Here is a 15,553-nt window from a genome sequence, read left to right as displayed (position 1 = left end):
CTTCATCTCATGATTAGCTGAACAGAATTCAAGTCAAGGAGCAGAGTGTTTCTTTTGGTCTTCACATCTTTGTGGACACAGACTCTTTTATAAGAAGATTGCTTCTCCCTCCACCCCCTCCATTACGCTGGCAAATATGATATCTGCCTTCTAAAAGTTTCTTTTTTCTCATTTTCTTCCATAACTTCTCTTGCTGCTCTTTGATTGAAATTTAAAGATCCAGTTTTCTATTTATGAAAAACCAGTCATTCCCAGAACAATGAAATGAGTCAGATAAGAAAGACAGAGTAAGTCACTAACAGAATTTACTACAAAGAGGAAGACCAAAAATAACTTACAAAGCAAGCTAATAAATGTATTTCTAGAAACAATATCAAAACTAAATGGCATCTCCATCATAGAGAAATAAAATAAGTTATTGTCTGAGACTGCCTCATTGGATGAGTCCAGTGCCAATATGCCCAAAGACCTGAAATATTTAATACTGAAGCATATAATGTTGCCAAAATAACAATTTGAGTGAATGTTTTTCACTGAATTAAAGATTGACCAAAAAATAGTCATGGAATTGACCTAGAATTTAGTATACAACTATAGATCTCATCACTAGAACTCTTTCTAATTTATTATTCATATTTCAGATGCATTAAATGTCTCTCCTAATTCCTCTCTCTCTCTCTCTCTCTCTCCTTCCCTTCCTTCTTCTCTTCTACTTTTCCTTTTCCTCCCCCTCTTCCTCCCCTTCCTTTCCTTCTTCCTCTTTCTACCCCTATCCTCCCCCTCCGTCTCTCTCTTCTGTAATATACAGAAAAAATCAAATAGGCTACAAAGATAACTTTGTGCAACTCAGCCTCATTTAAATCCAGTGCACACAAGTCAAGATATCACTCTATGATGTCATTGATCCTTTTTGAAAACAAAGGATGAACAACAAATGTATATGTGTGCGTCTATATATATATAGAGAGAGAAACAGAGAAAATATAGAGAATATATAAATGTGTGTACATGTATGTATATATATATATAATATACATATATGTATATATTAAGACCTGTTATAAAGACAGAATTTAGAGTCAAGTGATACAAAGCCAAATGATATCTCCAACAGAAGTGGAGAGAACCTCAGACATTTACCAGCTATATGACCATGAACAAATCACTTTATTTCTCTGAGTCCTTCTTTCATTATCAACAGAATAGGTATAAAAGTTGTCCTCCCACTTCACAGGATTATTATAAGAAAGTATTCTTTGAATTGTACATCTCAGATTAACAAAAGTTTTCAAATTATTCCATAGAATATGTTCCCTTTTCCTTCTAATTACCTGGTTGTGAAAAACCTGCTGTGAGTATTAATCAACCTGCAGTAGTGAATTTGCCTTTATTTTTAAGAACTTAGTTTTCAGCACTTGGTACTAACCAGACATGCTTAATAGATTAGAGATGGCAAATGACCTTATTGATTTGTATTTCCTTAAAACAAGGAACAAGGAAAACTTTTCTAAAAGACTCTCACAAAGAGTAAATGTAATTAATAAAGAGTTTTTCTACTTCCTTTTCTTCAACACAAGTCTTGCTCAGTGGTTTGGAGCCAGACCTAGTAGTCCAAGATCTAGGTTCAAATCTGGCCTCAGACAGTTTCTAGCTATGTGACCCTGGGCAAGTAACTTAATCCCTGTTGCCTAGCCCTTACAATTCTGCTGCTTTAGAACTAATGCACACTGTTGATATAAAGGGAAAAGGTAAGGATTTTTTTTAAAGAATGTAATAAAGAGAGATAAAATAGCAATGGAAAGACTTATTTGAACCTTAATGTAATAATATGGGCAGTTGATAATTAGAATCTATACTGGATTGATAGCAGTGGAAATAGAAAAAGAGGGGACTGATGCCAAAGGAGAAATCAAAAGGACTTGGTAATTAATGGGTTATTGGAAATGAATAAGAGAGTCAAAAACAATCACAAGCTTTCGAAAATATAAAAGACTTATTGAATATCCAAACTAAAGACAAAGACAGTCAAATTAGAAGAAGGAGAAGTTATACTATTGGTAAGAAAATCATATTTAGATCTTTCATCCTTTATGTGGATGGACTATAACTATATACTTTCATGCATTCCCAACTATGTAGTCAACAACACCCCAGATGCAACCAAAGAGTTGGAAAGGAACTTAGAAGACATTTAATTTAATGCAAATATGGACCTGGGTCTGGATCCAAAGCCCTTCTATGACGCTTATGTCCACAGCCAAGACATTTCAACCCTATGAGGTGAAATATATATAGTAATATATTTGTTGTGGCACAAGTATTGTGAAAGTCTTAAAGTGCTGAAGAAATTATAGTTTGATTTCTATTAGATCATCTAGCACAATGCCTCAAAATATATAGATGCTCAAAAATGTTTATTGATTGGATATCACCAAAGTTGTAGAAGTCAACAGAGTAGTGCTATGGAATGAACTGGGGAGTCCTCAAATCCTAGCTCTGTCACTTATTATCCACTTGATGTTGGGGTATATAGGGTGTTCAGGAAGGGTTAGCACCTCTGGTATGAGGGCTTGATGATCCCTTCTCAGGGCTTTTCATCCAACTTTGGTTTCTCCCTTTCACCCCACTCTCACCAATGGCTGCAAGAAGCAGTAGTATGCACAGTGGCTACATCCCAGTAAAACCATCTAGGCAGATGGACTAAACCAAGTTGAGGGTCATAGATTGGCCTCAAACTGGTCAGTGAGGCAGTAGGTGTCTACCCCAGGGAAGATGTCCCTCAGCAGAGAGGCAGAGGAGAACAATTTGTTCTAACCACCATGTAGGTCACTGAAGCAGAAGCCTGGAATGCTTAGAACTTTAGACATCAAAGAGGCTAAGGTCATCCACTGCCTCCCCTGTTGTCCTGTCTTTTGTCTTGCCATGACTTTGATGACTTTGGAAGAAAGAGTGAAGTGGATGGCTTTGTGCAACTCTGCTCCACTTAAATCCAATTCATGAGGAAGTCAATAATGTCATTGGTCCCCTTAGAAATGAAGGACAAACAAGGTGTGATGTTGGAAGAGGTATTTAGCCTCTCTTGGTCTCTGTTTATTCATGTGTAAAATTGGTGTAAGAGGAAGGATTAGATCCCTTCCAGGTCTTCATCCATGATCTGTAAATTTCATTTCAAGTAAAATTTGTCAGATAATTGTCTATTAAAAAAGGCCTCTTATACTGAGAGGTAGGGTTACATACTGAAAAGAATGGAAATGGAAATGAAGTCAGAGAACTTGGGTTCAAATACTGATTTTGATTCTCATCACCTTTGCGATTTTTAAAAAATCCTTACCCAGTGTCTTAGTAGCATCTCTAACACAAAAAGGGTAAGGGCTAGGTAAACAGAGTTCAGTGACTTTCCCAGGGTCACACAGCTAGAACGTGTCTAAGGTCAGATTTGAACTCAGATTCTCCCAATTGCAGATGTGGCACACTATCCATTGTGCTACCCACCCCCCATCCCATGTGATCTTACATGTCATTAAACTCTCTTGGGTTCCATTTTGATTTTGTTTGTTTTTTTAACCCATTAAAGTTGGAGGGATGGAATAGAAGGGAGTGGGGGCTAACTGATCTTTAAGGTTCCTTGTTCAAGACCTGTGAATCTACAAAAGATAAAAGATTATAATTCCTTTTTATAATTCTCTTTTTTACATGAGTTGCCTATTATCTTTTTTAAAGCACCCTAGTTGGATCTTTAATAATTTCACCCAATGCCAAAAACACCATGACAAACGCCAAGGGAGCATCTCTATCTTTGATAAGTAACTGGAATGACTCTTATTGAGTCGTCTGATTATGTTCCTAAGGTGACATCCTCCCATCAATACGTATTAATGTGCTGCTTGATTTTATATACTAAGTGGCTCACCATTGTACTAGAAAGATTTGTGGGTTTTCTAGTTCCAAATAAGATTATTAAATTAATCCAGAGAAATTTGGAGTTTGGGGTTTTAGTCACATCTGGGCCTTTCTGGTTAGATTAAGGGTCTTTGAACATTGGCTGTGGGAAGACCCTGTGAAATGTAAACCCGCCTTCAATCTTCAATCCCATTGCTAGAATGTAGGTGTTTACATTATACAATCAATATCACATTTGGCACTAATTAGTAAACTCCTAAGAGGCCTCCTCCACAATGACGAAATGGGGAATGTGTGCTAACAAACACCCGCAGAGCCTAAATAGAAAAACGCCTCCTGTGTAAGTCCTATGATATCATGTGATAATAAAAATAGCTGACATTTATATAAGACTTTAAGGTTTGCAAAGCACCTCCTGCATATCATCTCATTTGATCCCAGGGTTATAGATGTAGAGCCTGAAAGAATCTTAGAGAGTCCTTAGTTTAATCCCTTTATTTTTACAGATAAATATTCTGGGCTCCAAAGAGATCAAGCAACTGACCTAAGGCCAAACTAGTAGAAAGTGACCACACTGTGGATTTTATTCAAGTTCTCTGATTCTAAATGCAGCAAAAATCCACTTACTGTGTTTGTTTTTTTTAATCCACTTCTTATGAAGTAATTTTGACTTAGGTTGTATTTGGACAAATTGCTATAAGAGTTCAAAACAGAAAGATGGTAAGATCATAGAGTTGGGAAAGATCCCCTAAACCATTTATTGTACCCCCCATCTTTTGTAAATAAGGGCAGCTAAGTGGCACAGGGAATAGAGCACTAGGTCTTGAATAGAGAAAACCTGGGTTCAAATAAGGCCTTAGACATTTATTAACTGTATCACTCTGGGCAAGTTATTTCACCATTTGCCTCAGTTTCTACATCTACAAAAAGAGCTGGAGTAGGAAATGGCAGGATCTTTGCTGAGAAAACCCCAAATGGGGCTGTCAACCTGGAAAAACACAAAACTACCAAGAAGTTAATAGAGCAAGGCTGTAGTCAGGACAAGAGAGACCATGCTCTTTGGCCACCAAACAGAGCCTGGCTCTGGCCTCTGGGAGTACTGTCTCTAGCAATGACATCAATAATGGGAATTTCCATGGAACTAAAGAACTTGGGGTTATATTTATCTCTTAGTGAATATATGAAATGAAGGACAATTGACAAGTCACATGGAGGCTTTGGGAAAGAGATTGTAGCCTGAGGTTAGGGTACCTGGGATTAGCCTAGACACAATAAGAAAAACTAAGACAAAAGGTTACTTAAGATATGACTACATGTACCACTCCTATCCAGGATACCCAGTGGGTTATTGATGGCTTATTCCGTCTGGAATAGGGTTTAGTCTGGGATTTTCTTGATGCCAAGGTCCATGAAACAAGAGTAAATTTGGGGTTTCATAAAACAGAGTTGTCAGACACTACTGAAACAACTGAACAACATTTTCTAAATGAGGGAACTGAGGTCCAGGGAAGTTGTCCAAGGTCACACAGGTAGTAAACATCAGAGATGGGATTTGAACCCAAGAATTTTGACTTCAGAGCTCTTCAATTATATCACTTTTTTAAGAAAGACTTCCTAATTTTGATATGAGTGATACAAAGTTTGGGAAAGCATTGAGAGTGTAGAGAAAGAAGGGATTAGGTATTAAGTATGTTCTATGTGTAATCAGCCTAGGGAATAAAAGAGCAATCTCAAGCCCCTTACCATCTAATAGAAGGGAGGACAAAAGCAGGAACAAACAACTCTGACATAAGAGAGAATGAGGTAAGTGCAATGAGGTAAGACAGGAGCATTTCAGGAAGGAGAGATCACTTTCTCCTGGGAAGAAAATTGTAAAGAAGGACTTCACAGAGATGTTGGTATTTGAGAAGGGCTTTGAAGAATGATCTAGATTTCAACAAACTGAGAGAGTTTCAGAGATAAGGACCAGGATTAGGAAAAATGCAGAGGACATTAAGCATAGGACATATTACAGGAATGATGAGGAGTCGTCGGAGTATCTTCTTCCTTTATCAGTCCATCTGGTACAGCATTTGGCTCCCTTCTCAGAATGTTTTTAAATGCATAAAATAAAATAATAGGAATACAAAGGAAACTAATTATATTGGAGTACAATTATCAATTTGTTAAATGAGTTCATAAGAATTCCTCCTTTAGAATGCTAGGTATGTTACTTTTTCTTGCTTTCTTTTCTTCCTTTCCTCTTTCCTTTATTCCTTCCTTCCCCCTCCTTCCCTTGCTCCTTCCTTCTTTTCTTCCCTCCTTCCCCCCACTCTTTCTTTACTTCCTTTCTTTCTTCCTTCCTTCCTTCCTTCCTTTCTTCCTTCCTTCCTTTCTTCCTTCCTTCATTTCTTCCTTCCTTCCTTTCTTCCTTCCTTTCTTCCTTCCTTCCTTCCTTCCTTCCTTCCTTGTTTTCTTCCTTCCTTCCTTCCATCTTTTCTTCCTTCCTTCCTTCCTTCCTTCCTTCCTTCCTTCCTTCCTTCTTCCTTCCTTCCTTCCTTCTTCCTTCCTTCCTTCCTTCCTTCCTTCCTTCCTTCCTTCCTTCCTTCCTTCCTTCCTTCCTTCCTTCCTTCCTTCCTTCCTTCCACAACATGACTACTATGGAAATGTTTTTCATGACTTCACATTAGAATTAAAATCACTCTGTTTGCTTTCTCAATGGGAGGAGGAAGGTATCAAGGGAGGGAGAGAATTTGGAACTTGACACTAAAAAATGGATGTTAAAAATAAAATATAAAATTTTAAAGAATGCTAGTTGTGTGAAAGAGAGATTTTCACAGACTCTCTCATGATAATCTTATGGGCAAGATGGAAAGATGAAGACTAGTTAATAATACATCTAAGTGAATTAGTGATATTAGGGAAAGAGTTCTGGCCTTGGAATCAGGGAAACTAGAGTTCAAATCTCATGTCTCACAAATACTACCTGGGAAACTTTGGACAATTAATTTCAATTTCCTCAAAGAGGAGGAAACTGAGTTACAAAAATGTGAATAAAATTCAATGCTCTTTAAGGTTCTTTTACTCTAAATCTTTTGGCTATGAATAGCTGGACATAAAGACTCATGATTGGTGAATTAATGTAAACCTGGAAGAGAGATACTCTAATAAAGAGCCACAGGGTCCTATACCAGTCCTTATTCTGTTAAAAAAATTTTTTTATCATGACTTGTCTTAAAGTAGGTTTCACATGTATTAAATTACAGATGACACAAAGCTAATATGGAAAGCTAACATATTTGGAAATTGTATGTCAATCAACTGCCCTATTTATCCCCAAACACTTCTTTCTCTGATCACCACTCTCATATATGTATTGTTCTCCTCTATGAAAATGTAAGCTTCCAAAGAGCAAAGATTGTTTGCATCCCCAGTGCTTTTTTAATGTAACTGCTTTTTTAATGATTCATTCCTTCAAAAGGACAATAGGCTAGAAGAAGACTCCAAATAAGATGAAATTAGGAGGGATAAATTAATGTTCTTCATTTTGTTTCAAAAAATTAACTGCCCAAATACAAGATGGCTAGAAAACTGTTTACTTGGGGGGGGATCCATCTGGAAGGAGGTTTTCATAGGAACATATGATTTTAAGGTAGAAGATCCCTTAAAGATTATTCAGTCTCTCCCATCCCCCATTTAAGAAAGGAAGAAAACGAGGCCTAGAGACCCCTCTTTAGGACATCTTCTGTGGCTTGCCCAAAAACACAAAACTAGTAAGTTGTCAAACTGACATTTAAACCTAAGTCTTCTGTCACAGAGTTCTGTATACTCCTATATCACACTCCCTACAATTACAAGTGGATTTCAAGCTAAATGTGAGTCAATAGTGTCACACTATAATCCAAAAAGCTTGATTTTAAGGTATATTTCTATAAATAGAAAAGCCAGGTTATCTTCCCACTGTATGCTACCCTAGTCAAATTACATATAGATGAAGAATGGAGATTCCAGGTTTAGGAAACAATGAATCAAGTAAGGCACAAAGGCCAGAGAAGACCAGAAACATTCAAAAAAAGGTAAGTAGACCCTAACATGTAGACTAGATGTTATGGGTCAGTAAGTTTCAAAATATAGAGGAAGAGTAAAAAGAGCAAAATTCTACTATAATAAATAATTTCAGTGCAAAAGAAAAGGGATGAAAGGGTAGCTGAATTGATATATTAAAAATGAATCTTTAGTATTCATCAAAAGCCTCAATTGATTCTAGGTTTTAAGAGCTCCTGATATTACTCTTATGAGAGTGTGATGTTTATTTTGTAGTCACACTCATGTCTCTGCTTTCCCTCATCTTCTGTCTTTTTAGTCTTATAAATATAGTGCTTAAACAATTCTTATGAACAATTCTTTTATTTGTCTATTTTATAAATATTTCTATGCTAATATATATCTCTTATATAATCCTTATAATCCTATAATCTTAGAGTGCTATAATTCACCCTTAGATGGTTATACTTCTCTTTTTAAAATCTCCAATGAATGATGAACTCCTTGTTCTAATAACCAAATTTGTTTCTTCATTTCCCCCCTTCTTCTTTAGTGAAATGACTTGGCTTGTGTCATCAAAATATTATTCTCCCTATTCCAAGTGGAAGACCTGAATTCAAATACAGCCTCAGATTGTGACCCTGGACAAGTCAACCCTGCTGGCCTCAGTTTCCCCACCTATAAAATAAACTAGAGAAGGAAATGACAAATCAGCACAATATCCAAGAAATTCCCAAATGGGGTCATGAAAAGTCAGACACTGCCCACATGACTGAACAACATTCTTTCTCTGAACTATGAAATTCACCTTCCCAAAGCCTAGCACACACACTGAACCATATCCATCCTTCTCTTTAGCCATTACAAATTCGAGATTTAGGAATGCTAATTCTCCAAGTTCCTTCTGTTTCTACTTTCTCTAATAATTTTTATTTTTATGGCTAGAATGAGTGCAGAATATCAGGACTCTTTTGTCACTTCCTCTATCTCTGATGGAACAAGTTATTAGCAACACAAATCAAGAATTCTTAAGACGTTCTAATCAGACACCTACAGCAGAGTTCTAGATGATCAAAATTTCTCATCTCTATAGTATCCAGCCTCCAAGCCAGTTCTATGATCTGCTCCCAGAACTTATCATCCATGTCCTCCTTTTATGGCAAGGTAGTCAAAGATATATACATGCCACCAACTGTCCATAACTTGTTCCTTTGTCCTTGTATTTTCCACAATACTTCTTTTTTCCTCCCATTCATTATTTCTGCACAGGAATTATCAATATACAATGCTTTTACATTTCCCCCTTTACTAAATATATTCCTTTTGAATAAGGAATACTTGATCAACATAAATGACTAGAAAATAATTTCACACCATAAGTTTCAGTGATATTTGTGAGAGGGTATTTTTAAATTTTTATTACTGCCCTTTGTTTTTTTATAGGAATGAACTCTCAATAAATACCACCAAGACACACACACCTCTTTTATAACAATGAAAAATGGGCAAAATTAACTAATACAAGAAAAGTGTCTGAAAACACAGAAAACGTTCTAAACCTATAGTCCACTATCTCTCAGTCCAGAAGAACTACCTATGCTTCAACATTAGTTACATGGAATTAAGATTAATCATTGAATTTAATCCTAGTGATTTCTACCTAGTGAATTCTACCTTACATTACTGTCAGTTTCTTTTAAACCCTTTTCTTCCATATTAGAATCAATAGTGTTTATTGGTTCCAAGTCAGAAGAGAAGTTAAGGGATGGTGATTAAGTGACTTTCCCAGGGTCACACAGCTAGAAAGTATCTGAGACTACATTTGAACCCAGGACCTCCTACTCTCTAGGTCTGACTCTCAATCCTGAGCCACCCAGCTGTCCACTCATTTGCTTTACTGTCAGTTGATCAATTTTACCCAGTTATACCATTGTCTATGCTGTTCAGGTATGTATATCTTACCTTATTTTTGACTGATTACAACAAATCCCTTTTCGTAGTGTTAAGGGTAAATTTTAGGGTTGAGACTGAATATATTATTTAGTGGTTGCTAGGGATTGAAATTCTAAATCCCAACGAAATACTCAAATCAGAATGAAATTTTATGGTGGTTTATTTACAATAGAAGGAAGAAATTAAGAAGGAGAAAGAGGGAAAAGGGAAAAGATCTACTCCTGTTTGGCCTGAGCCAGGGGAGTTCAGAGCCCTCAGTCAAGGGGCCTTCCCAGAAGATTAAATCTAGCTCAGCTTCCAGCCAGGAGGCCTCCTCCAAGATGAGGGACCTCCTTGGAGGCTGGTACCTTCAGAAAGGTCAAAGGAAAGGGGAGTCAGCCCTATCACTCACCACGTGGTTGTTCAGGGAAGCAGGCTGAGGACCCAAGCTCCACCAAGTCAAGTTCTACCGCCAAAGCCCCTCTCATAGGAAGTGACATGATATATAAAGGCAGTTCTTTACATCACTTCCTAGGACTCACATGTACCAGTGGTAGTTTAAACTTGGTTTAGGACAGCTCAAAGGGTCAGTCAGTTGTTTCTAATTTGTCACTTGCTAGCACATGCGGGTCATAGACCATCCTCCCCACAGTTAATCCTTAAGTGGGGGTGTATACATTCCTGGTTGCTAAAACTCTAAAGAATAAGCAGGGTGGAGTAAATCTAAAATTCACAATAATCTGATTTATGGGGGAAAATACTAAAAATAAACCTTAAGCATCCTCCCTAATAGAAGAATATTATATCTGTATTATATCATATTTTATATATTTCAAACAACCTGAGTACTTCCACTTATAAAAGAAAAGCAACTATGATGGGAGTAAAAACATCAGTATTAAGGCAAAGAAGAATCCAAAATCACAAGAAGTATAACTGAAATCAGCCTTAGAAATAATTTGCCCAATCCTTTCATTATACAAAGGAAGCACCAAGACCCAAAAAGGGGAAGGAATTTGTTCATGTTCATGTTACCCAGGTAGTAGCAGAGCTGGAATGCAAACCCACTCTTTTGATTACAGTTACCTTTTATTTTTCACAATTCAATCATGCAGCTAGGTGCCTCAGTGGAAAATCTCATTGTCCTGAGTTCAAATCTGGCCTCAGACACTAGCTAAATGAGCCTGGACAAGTCATATAACCCTTTTTGCTTCAGTTTCCTCATCTCAAAAATAAGCTAGAGAAGATAAAGATACTCCAGTATCTTTGCCAAGAAAATGCCAAGTGCGGTCACATGACTAAAATGACTGAAAAATAAAAATTCAACCAGGACAAGGTAAGATAATACAGACTGAGATAAATATACTAATGTGAGTATGATAAGTACCTAAGAATATTAATGCATAAAGCTTCATTAGAGCATGGAATGTGAAGATTGAAGCAGTATGATATGGCAGAAAGAGCCCTGGTTTGAAAAACAAAGACTTATTTTTAAATCTCTGCTCTGCTACAACCTACCTCTTTGACCTTGAGCAAATCACTTCCCACATCTGTGCCTCTGTTTCCTCACCTGTAAAATAAGGCATAATAAAGAAATAAGACTAAATGATATGTAAGATCCCTTTCAGCTCTAAATTCTAGATGATCTCGAGCTCAGTTTAATTTGGGATGAGCAGAGGTAGCTTTATAAAAAAGGAGGACCTTGGAAGATAGGTAGGATATCAACAAGAAGAGACAGGGAGGGAGGCATATCACACTTTTAAAAGGCAACCATTATTTTATCTCTTATAATTAGTAACTTCCTGCTCAACAGGTGAGAACTGGTGAATTTTTTTTTAAGTTTTATTCTAAGAACTATGTTAGAATCATGTTTTTAAACAGCAAGACATCCAGCAATAATTACTTAGCAAGAATGCAAACTGCATTCTTGGACTCCTCGCACTATACCTGTCTTCCCAGATGCTGTGCTCCAGAAGGTGTGAGCCAGCAATGCACCCTCTCCATTAACACTTGTATGAAATGAGAATGCTGTGAGAAATGAAAATTAACTGACACCCTTAAAATAAGGGTGCCAAGTTTAAAACTTTTGGTCCTTCCCTTAAAGCCCTCTGCTCATCTGCATATGTTCCTATTAGGCTCATATAACTGCCTTTATTGATTCCTCTGTCTCAAGATGCTAGTCTGATTCTTTTTTCATCTGCTCCCTTTTCTATGGTCTCCCCATCATCAGACTCTCCTTCATTGCTTCCTGTACAGTATTATTACGAATAATTCCTTAATATTTCTAATCTCATTACTCTCCTGGTCAACCAATGATTCCCCGTTGTCTTGTAAATAAAGTACTGCCTCTTTAGTCCTGATTTGACTCCAAACTACCTTTCTTTCTAGGACTCTACCCCTGGTCCTCTCCTTTTGCCTTACTTGGCAGAATACCAGGGTACCATACCATTCCCGTGTGTCCCCTCTTTTGGTCCCTTGCTCAGATAGATGACTACTTTTTCCTTCTCCATTTTCACCACCCTCCTTGTGTGTTTGTGGTTCAGTCATTTCAGCCACATTTGATTTTTCATGATCCTACTCGGAGTTTTCTTGGCAAAGATACTGGAGTGACTTGCCATTTCATTCTCTAGTTCATTTTATAGACAAACTGAGGCAAATAGGATTAAGGGACTTGCCCAAGGTCACATAGCTAGTAAGTATATGAGTCTGGATTTGAACTCAAGACTTTCTGACTCCAGTCTGAGTATCTTATCCACTATGCCATGTAGCTGCCCTCTTTACCTGTTACCTTCCTCCATTAGCATTTAAGATCCTGGAGAGTAGGGACTGTTTCATTTGGTTATATTTCCAAGATTTATCACTGTGCCTGGTATATATAGTAAGAGTTTAATGAATATTTTTATCAATTTGCACAGTAATTCTCCATTACATTCATAAACCATATTTTGGGCTGCCATTCTCCTGTTGTTGAGCACCTCCTTTAGTTTCTATTTTTTTGCCATGACAAAAATAGCTGCTATAATAATAATAATTTGAAGTAACAAATATGCTCTACCTAAAATACTTCCCTTCATCTATTTCATATTGTAGCAGGTATGAGCTAATACATCATTCCTCACTCTAATCCTGCCTATCTTTGCTCATGCTGTGCCCAAAATGAATTCTTCAACTACTATCTCAGAAAAGTCTAACTTGGGTTCTGTTTCCTCCAAGAAGCTTCCCTGAATTCTCCTTTCTAAAGCTTCTGAAAGTAGTTTATATGGATTCTTCCTTTGCATGCCTTACATAATATTTAATTATGGGATTTTTTGCATATTTCTTATCTCTTCTATAGTAGTATCCCTTTGAAGACAATGACTATTAGATATCATTTTTCTGCCCCCTTGTACCTAGCACAGTCTTTCATTTAATAGGTACTTAAATTAGAGCTTTCTAAATTGAATTCTATCATTCCTAACTCTAAATTCTGTCTCCCCTGACTGAAACAATCATTCTTCCACTATTTAAGATCCCTTTTATATCTTCCTAATATTTCCCCCATATTGGCCACCAAGGGCAGTGAGGTAGCACTGTGCTTGGAATCAGGAAGACTCATTTTCATGAGTTCAAATCTGGCCTCAGACACTTACTAGCTGTGTGACCTTGAGAAAGTCACTTAAACCTGTTTGACTCCATTCCTCCCCTATAAAAATGATCTAGAGAAGACAAAGGCAAATCTCTCTACTATCTTTGTCAAGAAAACCTCAAAATGGGGTTGGAAGAGTCAGACATGACTGAAACAACCAAACATCTAGGACATCTTCCACTAATCGTACCACTGAATATTCTCCCTCCCTCAGTCTACTATAATGAAAGTTCCTCAAGTGTAGGAATTGTTTCATTTTTGTCTTTGAATCCCCAGTACCTGTGTGCCTGGCATACAGAAGGCATGTAGTAAGTGCTTGCTGGTGAGCTGATTTCATCTATAAGCTTGACTGGTGGGGAAGAGGGGAAAGATAGTATTTTATCTGCATTATCTTCTTTGATCCTCATAATACCCATAGGAGGTAGGTAAGCATAACCATTAACATTTTATAGATGAGGTTAATAAGTCTCAAGAAGTTAAGTGACTTGACTTTATTCACATAGCTAGCTAACCAGCATCAGAGGCAGGATTCAAAAACAAGTCTCCCTTGGCTCCAAATCAAGTGAACTTTCCATCACACCAGTCTATCTCTTTGTGGCAAAATGTATTGTGTTTTAATGCCTCACAACTAGGTAGTTAAGTGGTTCAGGAGATAAAGTGCCTGCACTTACACACACACACACACACACACACACACACACACACACACACACACACGGTACATAGGAGGAAGATGAAAAGTTGTTTTTGTTTGTCCTGTTTTCAAAGAGGACCAATGACATCATGGAATGATGTCTTGCCTTGCTCATGAATTGGATTTCAGTGAGGCAGAGTTGCAGCCTCATTCTCTCTTTCAGAATCATGGAAGTCCAGTAGCAAGACAAAACTCAGGATAAGTGGAAGATGCTGTGGATGACCTTGACATCTTTAAAGTCTGACCAAGTTCTAAACGCTCCACATACACCACCTGATTCAACCACCTTCATGGTTGTTGGAATGAATTGTTCTCACCTACCCATTCTGCTGGAGAAAATCTTCAAGGAACCTTAGAGAGGAAGGCAATAAAAGTTGGAGGGCCTGGGAAAGATACCCTAAAAAGGTCACACTTGAGCTATGTGCCTTGAAAAACTGAAGGAGGCCAAGGGTTGTACAAGGCAAAGATGAAAAGGGAAGGTGTTACAGACACAGGAAAAAGTCACCCTAAAGACACAGAGGTGAGAAGTGGAATATTTTCTACAAATAACAAATAGGCTACTATGGGTAGAACATAGAGTATGTGGAAAGAGAGTAATAGGTAACAAAACTGGAAAGATGAGAAGTATACAATTTTATATGCCAAACAGAAAAGTTTATATTTGACCCCAGAGGTAATATGAAGAAGCCATGAGAGTTTGTTGAGTAGAGGGAAGAGAACCAGGAAATTAGGAAGATTGGATCCTTTGGCAAATATATGGAGGACAAAGAAGAATGTGGAGAGACTTAAAATAGTCCATTTAGGAGGTGATCCCAAAAGTCCAAGGTGAAAGCAATGAAAGCCTGAACAGCGTAATGGCTGTGTGAATGGTACCAAATAGATGCTAGATATCTTCATAAACACAAATAAAAGCTGGTAAGAAAAAGGGTGTTTTTTTTAATCTTTTGAATGTAAATAAATTTTAAATACAAGGAGATAATTTTAAACTCTAAAAAGAATGAAACTAACCAGAAATGAGTGTAGAAAAAAGAAAGGCTATGAAGAATGTGGGTAAAAAAGACATAATTTTGGGAGAACTGAGTCATTTCTTCTCTAAAATTCAGATGTGCATGGAAGTCCCCAATATAGCAGTATATGAAAGTCATGCAATTCCATAGTTCCTCTTGTCCTATGAACAGATAAATAATTCATGTTTGCCTCATGTGGTTAATGATGTCACCAGGAGTTGGTGATGAGGGAATTGGTGATGTTCGCAGGCAAAGGGGGAAAACATAAGAGTTTGACTTTCTAAAAATTGCCTAAACTCCACCAAAAAGAAAAAAAAACATATAAGGCAAAACAAGACACTTTTTTTAGAAGTTTAAGCATTCAGTATTGGG

The sequence above is a fragment of the Monodelphis domestica genome, chromosome 1 (genome assembly GCF_027887165.1).
Source record: "Monodelphis domestica isolate mMonDom1 chromosome 1, mMonDom1.pri, whole genome shotgun sequence".
Classification (NCBI taxonomy): domain Eukaryota; kingdom Metazoa; phylum Chordata; class Mammalia; order Didelphimorphia; family Didelphidae; genus Monodelphis; species Monodelphis domestica.
Note: the sequence above shows the minus strand (reverse complement) of the source record.